This window comes from Euprymna scolopes, chromosome 5 (assembly GCF_053919585.1).
Source record: "Euprymna scolopes isolate OS-2025 chromosome 5, ASM5391958v1, whole genome shotgun sequence".
NCBI lineage: Eukaryota > Metazoa > Mollusca > Cephalopoda > Sepiida > Sepiolidae > Euprymna > Euprymna scolopes.
The window spans coordinates 7,163,720-7,178,288 of NC_136486.1; positions in this window are offsets into that span (position 1 = coordinate 7,163,720).

Consider the following 14,569-nt stretch of genomic DNA (forward strand, 5'->3'; position numbering starts at 1 on the left):
TAAATGAGGGGGCACCTCCTCCCTCAACACTAAAGGGAAGTTAGTTAGTTTTTACGTGCTTATTGCCCAGTTTTAATTGTAAAAAATAATTATTATTTGGATATTGTATTGTAATATATATTTTTGTAAAAAAAATAGTTAAGATTACACGATATATATATTACAATTGTGTCGCGTGTCGTTTTTTTTTGTGTCTGCCATAAATGTTTTATAAGAATAAGGCGGCCCTGAGGAAAAATACTATTCCAGCCAGAATGCCACCAGAGTGATCTTGAAAGAGGACGGAGCCACACAGCCACATCCAGCATCCCATGTTTTTCCTGTTGATACTCAGACCCTGATGAATGGGCCACCACCACATCATCATGGGACCGTTTATAAGAACTTTAGTGTAACACGTGTTTCGGTCACACTCCGGCGACCGGCTGATCGTGTTAAAAAGCAGCATGTAATTAACGTGTACTTATCTTTATCGATGGCCACCGTTCAGTTGATAGTAATCGATGTTTCTATCAATTAATAATTATATGTTGTTGGCAAGACATTCTTTCTCTTAAAAACATATTTAGGATATGTGTTTATAAATATTAACTGATAACGCCACACAAATTTAATCGATTTTGTCACAAGATCCTATGTTTTTTCGCAAATTTACTTAGCATAAAACTCGACCCGATGAAGAGAAACGAGTGCAATTTTCTGATTACACACTGCAGAAAATACCTTAAATATATTGTATAGAAATCTAGACAACTTTTAAAATGTAAAAAAAAATGTTGCTCAGTGTTATTCGTATTGTTTGAATCCTTTGAACTGCTCCTCTTATTCTAAGTGTTATTTTCGCAACGTTTTGGTTGATGGAATCTCCGACTTTCTCCAAGTGTATCCTGCCAAAATTGGAATAGTTATGTCGAATTAGGAAACCTGTCGTGAAATATCAAATTTGGCGGAAGTTAGAACGGAACTTTATTTAATCCAAGGGAAACCATATTCTTGTCCCTAAGTAATCATCGATTGTATTTTCAGTTCAAAAGAAAATTCCTGTATTCGGAAACATAGGCTTCAACATAAGTGGGTACATCGGCTGAAACGTTGTGAGAATAAAACTCACGATGTGAACAGTTGTCCGAAAAATCAAAAATATACTTTCCAGATGTATTTCATGTTGTATCTTTACAAAAAGTTCTCGGAGATTATAAAAGCTTGTCAACAGTTATATGGAATAAGTCAGAGAGAGTTGCAACTTTGGTTGGAATGAGTGTTCCCAATTATGGAGGTCTGAACAGAGCTGAAAGGGAAAAACAGACGAAATATCAAGTTCTCATCTATGATATGAAAAGAAACTGAAATCTTAGAGAAATATCAATCATACAAGTTATTACAGGTGCCGCAGGACTTATGAAGAAGAACATGAAGTTCTACCTAACTAAAATTCCTGGTGAATTAAGTGCAAAAGAGACCCAGACAATTGCACTTAGGGGAACAACAAGGATAATAAAAAGAGCTCTCGGTTGGTTTCAATGAATAGCAGGGCAATGTTAGCAGCTGGTTTAGCTGTCCCATACGCAGCGTTACAATCCTCAAAGGAAGAAAATGTTAAGGAAGTAAATAAACTGTAACGGCACAACAAAAATAGAATGATACTGTAATAGAAATTTTTATAACTTATAAGAAAGTCCAAACAATTCAATTAGTCTTAATGGTTTTGATTTCGATTTCGGTTATGACCTTTATCTTTGTTATGAATGTATTATCAACTATATATACCTAGTTATCCATTTCTACAAGTAATTGAAATCTTCGATATATTAAAATAGGACGAATTCTAGACTCCTATGAATTAGTTTTTTTCGTTGGCGTGTGCATTGTTATTCATATTAAAACCCCTTTTTTCTATTTATATAAAAAAGAAAATACAACTTTGTGATATATGGGTCGTGGAATTGCATTCATTTATAAAAGAGCTAGCTAATTTGAATAGTGTTCTAAACATTAATTTAAATCATTTCTCTATTACTTTTTTCGGTTAGTTAACTATTATATTCAGCAGATATTCTACATGATTTTTACTTGCATAATATTTGCATGAAAAGACAAACCTCTTTCAATCTATATTTATGTATGCGCATGTATATATATATATATATATATATATATAAGACCAAATAGTTAATAAAACATGTTAAAACACTTTGAAAAAGAGTTAAAACATATTTAATTTGAAAAGGAAACACCACATAAGTGGATAGTCCTTAATACGCGGAGTTTTGAAGAAATATTTTCCTTCTCATCAGAGAGTAGGTATTAGCAAAATGCGGAATCGGATTTTGCATGCAAAAGTATTTGATGAAATTGTAAGTAAGTCAAAGATCTTAATTGATAACAAAAAGAGAAGCATAGGGAATAGGGCGAAGAAAAAAGGTGATTCCACATGAATGGATAGTCTGGCGAAAGGTAAAGTATCCAATGACGGTAAAATTCAAAAATGTAAATCGAAGAAACTTAATTAAATTTCCATTCGCACAAGTAAAATCCAAGGAAATCGCATAATTTGAAGATGGTCCCAAATAATCCAAAAGGCCGAAATCCGTGGAATAATTCACAAATAGGTACAAGGAAAAGGGGAAAGAATTCAAATAATATTATTAAAAGGAAAATAAGATATGCGTTATCTCGGCTGCCGAGACAATACATATATATACAGGGTGTCCGTAAAGTTACTATACAGTCTTACAAGTTACTATACAGACACCCGTAATATATTAACAGTACAGTAAGATATTGTATTAAAATATTTATTTGTAACAAAAGGAATAAAAAGACATAACACCTTTATGTTTATAAAAAATCTCAGGAAATACACTATTAATACAAATATAATAAAATAAAACAATAAGACTGTATAGTAACTTTACGGACACCCTGTATATATATATATATATATATATGTTTGAAAAAAATGCCTATTTTACTACTTTGACAGTTTTTTTTGTCTACAGACATAAAATTAAATAGAGAGAGTATTCGAAGCCATGCGAAACCTAACAGTTGGATTTAGCCCAAGAAAAGTCAGTACTAATCTGTGAAAATAAATGAAAATGAATTTGCCAGATGAAGGTTGAGCATTGTTTGAAGATAGCGGTTGTAATCCTCCCTAAATCAGGCCAGAAGATTAGCTGGTCAAAACGTAGTGAGAAAACTACATTTTTTTTTTTAATTTAAAAATCAGCGAGTAAAATTGCATATGTTTCTTTATAATTTATATCAAAAATACTTTTAAAAAAACAAAAATAAAAAACAGTAGATTGTGTGTTGAAGTTTCATGGAAAAGAAATCTTTTTTAAAAATATTTTTTAGCTTTAGAAAGTTAAAAAAGAAATTGCTAATCGTTATTTCTTTTTATTTTATTTTATATTAATTTTATTTAATTTTCAACTATCGTGGAATTTTCAGAGGTTCTTCTAGCTATTACTATTATAATACAGAATTTACAGAAACCCCCTGTTCATTATAGATTTTATTACAAATTTATAACACCTAATCTCTCCAGCTACGTTTGCAGTGTACACAGTATAGGTTCAGAAACATATTAGTTTAGTAGGACTGCGTCCCAATTCTATAAGTTGCAGCAGATCAATAAATTGAATCATTAAAATCAATCAATACAGTCAATGAGTAAAATTAAATGAACTGTTAATAGTTTAAAATTTATTTAATTAAAAAAAAAAAACATTTGGTTGTTTAGTACAAATTACTTGATTCGTAATTTTGTCATCTTTCCTAAATTGCTGTCGGGATAAGAATTGATGCCACCCAACCAAGCATTTGAAGTGTAACTAAAAAATACTTGACAAGTAGTAATTTAAGATGATCCGTAAATTAAACTACATGTCTCTTTCTTAGTTAGTCCGTACGTTACGCTTAAAAACAAATACAATTTAAAGAGGAAAACTGCTTCATAGACGCGATATTTAGCTTTAGAGAGCACAATCTGCAAACAATAGACAAAATTATAAGAGTGGCCTCCCTTTTGTTTAACATTAGTTTTGCTCTATATAATTATGATATTGTATGCGCATTGTTGTAATGTTCTGAGAAAATAACTCGTAAAAATTTCGACATAAAGATATTTTTCGTTGAGGAAAATATCGGCAAAACGTGACTTAAAATACGAACATTGTAAAGAAACAAGAGAAAATAGAAAAATATCTGCCAAAATGTGCTAGGCTGTAGGAGTAAATAAAAATTGTCGTTTACTAAGTAATTTTGTTGTTTGTATTGAATTACGTAGCACAATATTACTTTCTGATGATTTAATAGTACTTATAAATTATCTTATATAGTTCAGTTCTATACGTAAAATACAATGGACGATATTTTCATAGAAATATTAATAAAGTCATATTTATGTGTCATTGTTTTTATCTGTGTATACCGCAACTCTGCTGAACATATGCCTATTTTATTATCGCACGAGCATATTTTCGCGATATAATTAATTTCCTTTGTGGCGAAATAAATAATTTTAGATATCAAAGTATATTAGTCTACCTGCTTAATCCGTGCACGCATTTTTTTAAATATATTATGTAAGTTCAGATTGAATATAAAACCCTATATTATAATTTTAAAATCCTTTGAATCAGAAATGCAAGTCTTTGTTACCAGGACCAATAAATTATTAATTTAGGTTTAATATCAAACACAATAGTGAAATTAGATGGAATAAAATCATATTTTATCGACAAACGGGCCATCTCATATTAAAACGGGATTTAAGATCATAAGGTGTGTACGAACACAGACCCTTATAAACATTTTATGTTATCATATAAATAATTTATAGTTCGCTTTTATACATAATGTTTCTTTGTTGTACGCATCATAGGCGAGATTAAATGCATAATTGAGAAAAAAAAATATTTTACTAAGACTGGTGCATAGCCAATAAAACAAAAAGCGTTCGGAAATGCATGATATTTTATATATATATATATATATATATATATATATATATATATATATATATATATATATATATATATATATATAGACGTTCAGCCCGGGCTTAATCTGGGTTTATGTACTGTTCACAGCTTTATGTTCATATGTCTATATATATTAAACATTTGACTAAAAAATTGCAAGGGTTAAAACCAAATTGGTAGAGGAGTTTGGTAGAGTCTGTTACGGTCAACTATTTCAACTTTGTGATCTTCGCAGCCAAATTATCGATCAAAAACTGATTAAAAAGCTTGCCGCATATCTGAACACCCTTAATGTAAAATTTACAAATGTTTAGACTCAAAATTGTCTGAATAGTTTGCGAGAGACCACAAAAGTAAACTGTTTTGACTTTTTACTCTTTGGCTGCCAAATGTTAAGCAATTAAAATCTTGCTCTATGTCTAAATGCACTTTATGTCACATTTCAAATGTTTAGACCAGAAATTGGCTGAGTAATTTGGGAGAGATTGCAGAGGTCATTTTCTTTTTTAATTTGCTCCAATTTTTACCCCTTTTTGGGCTCAAATCGAATAAAAAATTTGGATCTATGTCCAAGTAACCTACATATAATATTTCAAGTGTTTAGATATTGTTGGAAGAGTTTGGTAAGACATTAAATGCCAAAGCGTTGAACTCTGACAACTTAACAGCCAAATTTCTGGCGGAAACCGATTTAAAAGATTTTCTCAAATCTCAATACTCTTTATGTGAAATTTCGAGTCTGTAGACTAAAAATTAACACAGTAGTTTAGTAGGGACATGCACACACACAGGTACACTTATGTCTGTAAATATATATATATATATATATATATATATATATATATATACACTTGTTTGTGATATACCGCATTTTACTGGATTTCTATAATTCAGTAAATTTTCATATACCAATAAAATGTTAAGCCAAAGAGAATAGAAATTCGGTAAAAGTATCTTTCTCGACATCAAGCAACTTAACTAACACTATAATAAGCTCCAACAATAGGAAAATTAGCAAAATAAGGAATAATAATGAGTTAGCATCGAATGAACGTGTCTTAGACAGAAAATGTAACTGCAGAATACTTGGCCTATGTCGGTTGGTTGGTAAATGCCTAACCTCAGAAATAGTGTATGAATGCGAGATTAAGACCGATAGTGCTAAGAAGATATATCATGAGGCCACGGATTGCGTTTTTAAGGAAAGATAAAGAAATCACGTAGTATCCTTTAAAAAGGAACCAGAGATGGAAATTAACAGAGAAGGTGTTAACGCTAGCACGGGAGGGCACAAGAATTAGCATTAGAAATAAAAGGAGGAATACAACTGCATTAGGGGATTGGGTCAGGGAACTTAATAGAAACAATAAAGATTTTGAATTGAAATGGTCAGTAGTGGATAGCTGGAGTAAGTAAAGCCCCGGGAAATCAAAAAGGTGCAATCTATGTCTATTGGAAGCCTGCTACATAGTGAATTCTAAAGAAGAAATATTGAATAAAAACGCTATATAGGGATACATTCACAGGAATAGGTTTTTGCTATCACGTCTTAAATGTAACTGAGGTAAAAACTTTCTGTAACAATAAAGATCCTTGTGTGCAAGGCCAAATTTTAATGTAGAGTTAAATAGCTTGGAATAATGTAGTTTAAACGTTCCAAATCTAACAAGCAAATATAGTTTCTATTATTCTACACTGGATAAGAAATAGAGATAAAGAATAAGACTTAACCAAGATTAACAATACTGTTCCATAATCGTGAACACTTTTTTAGTCGTAGTAGTACTGATGGTTAAATAAGTGGTACCATTTCCAGATTAATAAAATATATTAACAATAAACTAGAAATTATTTAAAAAAATTAAAATTAGCAATTAGTGAATTGGAAATTAATTGATAATGATAAGTAAAACTTGAAAAATCCCTGCTTGTAAAAATTACTCTTGTTCTAAATGATTTTATCCAAAAATGCAAGGGCAAGCACGACTTTATCGGAGTAAAACACACTTGGAGCTAAAGACTTATTTTATTATCAGAATAATTATTAATGGGATATATATATTATTTTATTTAGGTATCCAAGAACACAATTCACGAATTGTAATTTTGCTTCATGGAGCCATTAATAACCCCAGCAGATTATGGATGCATTGCAGACATAGGTTAAACCCTTGGGTATATAATACACTTCAAGATTCAAAATATACTTTAAAATCTTAATTTGTTGAATAAGCTAGCTTAGCCTTGTCAGTATCTGTTTAATTTATTAATAAATCATAGATGCATTTTAGGGTTTACCAAGCTAGAAACATCAAACAACCCTAGTTGTCTTCCTTTAACGGGAATCTTGGTTTCCCATAACTTCAACTATTTTTTATACATTACTAACGAGTGGGATTATCTCCCTTTGTAGCTAAGAATTACCCGATAATCGCTAATCCCTATAGAGGAGAACGAAAGAGAATGATGGAATAAAAAAAATAGAATCAGATCCCTAACCTTGAATGATTAATGAGGAGTAAATAAATATTAGGTAAGGTTGGTCTTTATTTCCCTATTAAATAATAATCAACTTAAAACTGGTCTTAAATCTAAGAAATAAGATAGCCGATATTTTTGTAAACATAGAAGCAAGCATGGGTCGAATACGAAACTAACATAATCGTAACGTTTCAGACTAGTTAATCTAGCAATACTATAAATATAAAAATAAAATTCTAAAAAACATTTTTAAAAATAACTTATGTGAAATAAAGAAATATAAAATTCTAATTTAAAGCAACGAATAGTATAATTAAAAAGGCTTATGGTAACTTCTTAAGACGGGTTTTAAATAGGGATACGAAATTAGGAGATATATACATATTTAAATAAGATCATGACAAAGATGCGTCCGGGATAAATGTCTTCGCATGCTTTATTTCCTTTAAGAAAAATGCCTTTACATAATGTTCTATTGTTAAAGTGTTTTTATTCAATAAGTCTCATGAAAAGCTGGATAATTGTAAATTTTCAAACGTCATAATGTTCGAATTTTTCCAATTAGTCTTGAAACAATTGTAACTAACAATGAAATACACTTTTTGTTGCTATCAATTATTATTTTTGAAGTCTTGGTTTTGTTAATAAAGTAATATATATATATATATATATATATATATATATATATATATATTGTAGTCATCGACGTGGGTTTGTATGCGTGTGTGTGTGTGCACATATTCGTATGGTATTTAGGCATGAAAACGTAAGACCCATCTAATTAAAGCAAGTTGTGTAGTTTTAGCAAGGTTTTTAGGCGAATAAAATCGGTCGCTTATTGTCGTTTTTGACATACAAATCCCAATTTGTTCGAATAGCGTGGCTAAATATCACACACAGAATGTATTTTTCTTACGATGCAGTACCTTAATTTGTTTATAATTTTTACGATTTGGGAGGTGCGCTCGCCCAAACTTAAACTCTTCTCCAAGTACAGTACGAAATAGATAAATAGAGAACGAATTGCACCACATCAAAATATTGAGTTATATAAATAGATGTTAAGGGGATCTCTGAGTGCAGGTTTGCATCAATTATATATATATATATATATATATATATATATATATATATATATATATATATATATATGAACGAATGATTAATAAAACATGTTAAAAAACATCTTGAAAAAGAGTTAAAAGCATTTAAAATCATTTTTAAAAGGAAGCACAATATAAGTGGATAGTCCTTAATCCGCGGAGTTTCGAAGAAATACTGTCCTTCTCATCAGAGGGCAGGAATTAGCAAAATGCGGGATCGGATTTTGCATGTAAAAGTATTTAATGAAACCACAAGTAAGTCACAGATCTTACTTGGTTAAAAAAAGGGCGAGGTAACGGGAATAGGAGATAAAAGAAAAATGATAAAAAGATTTCACATGAATGGATAGTTCGCTGAAGGGTAAAAAATTCAAGAATGGTAAAATCCAAACACGGTCGAATTAAAAACTTCCAATCCAACAGGTGAGTTCCAAAGGAAGCGCGTAACTGGGAGATGGTCCAAAATGATCCAAAAAGCAAAATTCCTTGGAAAAAATCACAAATGGAATGAGTTAAAAATTATTAAAAAAAAAATTGAAATGTGCACAGAAAAAGCACTGGAGAGAATATTTAAAACACGTCTGCCAAGGGCGGAAGAATCAAGTAAATTAAGGTTTAAAAAAAAAAAAACGGAAAAACGGTGAAAGTTTAAATTTTAAAAAGCAAGGTCAAAATGACCCAGACAAAAAGCGCGAAAGTTAGCGCTAATAATTAGGTCAACTTAAATACGCACGTGCAAGTCCCATAATGAAATTAAGAAACACGAGTCAGTGAAACAGGTAAATGGCTAAGTTTATGAAACGGAGCGTCTATTATATTAAGATGAGTAAAATAGTGACTAAGTAAATAAAAAAATAAAACAATAAAAAATAAAAAAAAAAAATTAAAATGAAAATAAATAAATAAAAATTGAAAATTAAAAATTAAAAAGTTTTAAAAAAATTCAAAAAACCTATATATGCATATATACACTCATACATATATACATATATATACATATGTAAATATATGTACATACACACATACATACTTATACATACATACAGACACACAAAAACACACATACATATTCATACATACATACACACACGCATATACATATATATACATATATGCATACATATACAATTAGACACACACATATATACACGTATATATACAAACACACACACATATGCATACGTATATACATATCCGAAAACATATACAACATAAACACAAATACATACATACGTACATACATACATACATACAATTTAAGGGGCGGGAATGGCCGGATCTACAAACTCCGGAATAAGGAAAATAAATGTGTATGTAAATGCATATAGTAAAATATAAGTAAACAAATACATAGAATAAAAATGAGTAGGCTGATGTATATATTTAATTAATAGGTATATTTATACAATACACCGGAGACAGCAGATGGGAAACCGGCCAAAGCAATAAAGAAAAACAAATAAAATTAAAAATATAAAAAGCTTAGAAGGTAAGATGAAAAAAAAATCATGGGAAAATATATATATTTGAAGGGTTAACTCAATAGCTATGTAATTTCAACTTTACCATATTTAAATTTGGACATATGTTTGCAATAGGAGATCAGTTCGTTTTTAAAGTTTATTATATTACTACTTTGAGGGGAGGTGATAATAGTTATAGCATCAGATGTACAGAGGTGACAAGACTTAGATCCTGGAGTATAAGACTTAACTTTTTTAGGATGGTCCATTTAATTGAAAAGGTATTGGCAGAATTAAGCTTTTTAATCAGTGTAGTTAGAGAAGTTCCCTAGTTATTATTTGAATTTTGGTTATTGAAAGAAGAATTGTGGTTTAAAATTATTTTCTTTATTAAAGTTGAAGTAGCACCTATATATGTATATGTTTTATTAATTAGTGTTGTTAGTGTTAGGATGGCTGCTGTGAAAATATTATTATTATTATTATTATTATTAATATTATTATTATTATTATTATTATTATTATTATTATTATTATTATTATTATAGCTGGTTGTATGATTGAAAATAGAGGGGCTGGTTGATTCGGTTGATGGATTAATAATTAATGGAGGAAGGATAATTTGGTGACAAACTATTATTGTCTATTATGGGAGAATTGTATATATGTACATATGTATATTGCAAAATTCTAAACTATTGAAGTTATTATTATATTAGTTGGGTGAGCCGAAGTTGCCAAAGGAATGAATAATAATGAACGAATGTTCCACCCTCCCATATATGTATTTTCATCGAAATCGGTGAAATCACCCACTTTCTGCCTGCTCTTGTTGGAGAATCATCGCGATGCTCTGGGCAGGAGTCCACATGTCTATCGCAGTAACATAGTCCACAATACATTGTAGCCTACATTGCACTATAGAGAACCTGACTGTTCATTATATATATATATTTTTATACAATATCTGGAATTAAAGTTTAAAATTAAAAAAGTCAAGTATCATGGTGCAGTTCTCATTAAAACAGAAACAATCACTTTGAACGCGACTCTCTCATATCAAATAACCTACTATTACTTTTATATGTCGGGCTTTTCGGCTTGTGTTGTAATAAAAACTTATCAAATACACTTGCAATATAAGGCTGTGTAAGGTGTAAACGTTCTCCAAAGCGCCTTTCTCTTCTTTCATCGGATTATTTCGATTATCAATTGTCAATAATTATCGAATCCATCATGATACAAAACCAATTAAAGAACACTGCCAGCACATAAAGTACATTTATGTTAAATGTCATAAATCGACCCAGCCGTTTTCGAGTCCATAGTTAACTAACACATGCACACAGACATACGCACATTGTTACTTTTATATATATATATATATATATATATATATATATATATATATATATATATATAAGAGAGAGAGAGAGAGAGGGAGTGGGAAGAAAGATCTAAAGAGGAATGTTTCATTGCCTTAACTGATGACACTTGAAAGAAACATGAGCATTTACTGACGACATAGTTGAAGTGTAATCAATATCCTGTCGATGCAATAACCTAATGTATTCTAGCAAATCAGCTTATGTGGATTTTTTTGTCACGAGAAATAACTAATCATGTTACATATCAGCTTGGACCAATAAGTCCGATTGTATCAAATATCACACTATACCTGTTTCTCTTTAGAAATGGTAAATATAAGCACATCAATAACAATATTTGTATTTTAGACGTAAATTATTCATACTCTTACTAGACTAGAATTGTTGACTCCTGGCGTTTTGGTCATTTTATAAAGTAAGGCTTTACTTTTCCTACTCGCAGTCAAATCTCTCGGTGTCGATACATGAATAATATCACTGATGATTTCTGTTAGATATTTTATTACATCGTGGACATAATTACCTTATCCTCGAGTGGTCTCCGGGCCAATGTAAAAAAAACAAAAAAAAGCTGTTATATTGAATTCGAAATTATATACTTTCAAAATATATCTTCATTTCCTTTTTGCCGATCAGGGTTCCCAATGTTTGCTTTGAGTAGCAAACAAATACGAGACCTACTTTCGTATTGCAAGAGCCTCTCTAGCCGTCATTTTCTGAGAGGAAAATGAATGAAATAGATATTGTCTTCGTGATCGATAGATAGAACTGGGAATTGGCTAGAGGACTTGAGAAAGTCAAGAAACAGAATGATCTTCAAGTCTGATGGCCTGCAAAAAAGTAAATAATTAGACATGACATGTTGTTTGTCCACAGAGAATCGGTTGGCATATGCGGGTTTCCATGAACATTCATGAAATAATTATAGATTCACGACTTGAACCGAAAACACAGCCATAATTACCGATTGCATAAAAGTCGAACAAGATAAACAGCAGAAGTTATGGTAAATGTGCAGCCGCCTTTATTATATGTATTAAGAGCGATAATGGAACAATTCCTTTCGCTATAAATCTAATAAACCTGACGGGGATAATCTCTATGCATACATCACCTTTATTATTCTGCCAGTATAGGTTTGTTTATGTTTGTGTATAACTCTATATGAAATCTTCCCTTCTCACTATTCAAGTAACATCTCTTGAGTATAGATCGAGAGCGTCAGCTTTCCTTTTTATATATATTTTTCGACTCATGTTTCATGTCAAATACTTTAATATTTATATAACTAGCATGGATATCCGACGTTGTTCGAGATTGATTGATGAGTAACGACTGTTAAACAGTCCCATATTTTGTATTGTTATCGAAATCCGTGAAATCGCCAATTTTCTAATCAAATCGATTGATTGCCTGCTCTCGTTGGGAATCCATCGCGGTGCACCGAGAGTAAACTCATATGCTTCTCACTATGACATATGTCACAATATATTGAGTCTGCATTGCACTGTAGAGAAACTATTGTTGATTTGATAAAATTATTGTTACAAATAACGGCTTGAATAAAAGTTTAAAATGCAAAAAAGGCAAGTATCATACTCCAATTGTGCTCTTAACCGACGCAATCACTTCAAACGCGCCCCTGTCATGCAAAAACCATTAATTCATTTATTGCGGAATATTATCCTCATCTTTCTCAGTTGTTGTTTCACGACGTTTCGACCAACTATTCCTCGGGCTTTTTTCAGGTCGTAACAGCGACGAAATAAGGACATCCGAGTCTCCTTACCGCATTCGCAGCAATTACTGTCATCCATAGTTGTTATCGTCTCACCCCGTTATTGGCTAAGTAAGCCTCTGGCCGGCTTTGAGTAGGATTGAAACCGCTATCTTCAGAGAATTCTCGCCTAGAACCGTAGAGATTCAACGTCTCTATCAACTGCGCCACGGGACCCATTTCTTCATCTGTACAGTTCCAGTGTTCATGAGATGTTATATGTGTTTTGCATCTGTAGCTGTTTCTGTGTCCAGTTTGTGTGTAATTTATGTGGTGTTAGTCTCTACATTCAAGGGCATTCCTTAATATTTCTCTGTGTTTATTATTGAAATTCGTTGTATTTCTCAATCATCCCTCTGATTCCTATCTCTCCAACTCTTTTTTCAAAGTGCTTTGGTATCGTTCCTAGCGCTCCTACAATTAGTTGTGTTATTTTTACTTTCTTCATTCTCCAGATCCCCTGGAGCTCTCCGGTCAGTTCCGTGTATTTGCTCCGCTTATCATTCTCCTTGATTTTCATTCTGTGGTTTGCTGGCACTGCAAATTCTACTATGTGGCAGACCTTTTCCTTTTTGTTAATTATTATGACACCCGGTCTTCTTGCTTGGATGCATTTATCTGTTTGTAAGTCCATGCCTTATAGAATCTTGTGATGTTCATTTCCATTACCGTTGCCAGTTATTATTATTATTATTATTATTATTATTATTATTATTATTATTATTATTATTATTATTATTATTATTGATATAGGCTCACAAGGAGCTTTTACACAGGTAATCAAAGATCTCACTGAAAACAGCCCGTGATGTTCCCCGGAAGCTGAGAGACAACAAGTCCCCTCAGATTTCTAGTACTCTTCACCTCTTTCGATAATATTTGCAAATAAATGTGTATTATCGCAACAGCTGTTTGCCATTGATTTCTCATTGCGCTTGTGGTTCGTTTGTGGGTTTCCACCTTAAAGGGTTTTCTTTAATATTTCAGCTATTTTCATGATTGTTGTTCCTTTGTATTTTTCCAGTCATTCCTTTGAATCCAATTTCTCCCATCCTTTTTTCAAAGTTTTTCGGTATTGTTACTAGTTCTCCTACTATTATAAGTATCATTTTGATTTTATTCGTCTTTCATACCCCTTTAAGATCTCTTACTAGCTATGTGCATTTTCTCAGTTTCTCCTTTTCTTTGATATTCATACTGTGGTTAGCTGGAACAGCCAAGTCTACGATTTTACAGGACTTTTTTTCTTGTTAATTATTACAACATCTGGTCTTCTTGCTTGGATGGCGTTATTAATCTGTGTGTCCATGTCCCATAGGATTTTGTGACTCGTTTTCGAATACTGTTGCCAGATAATGTTTGTACGACA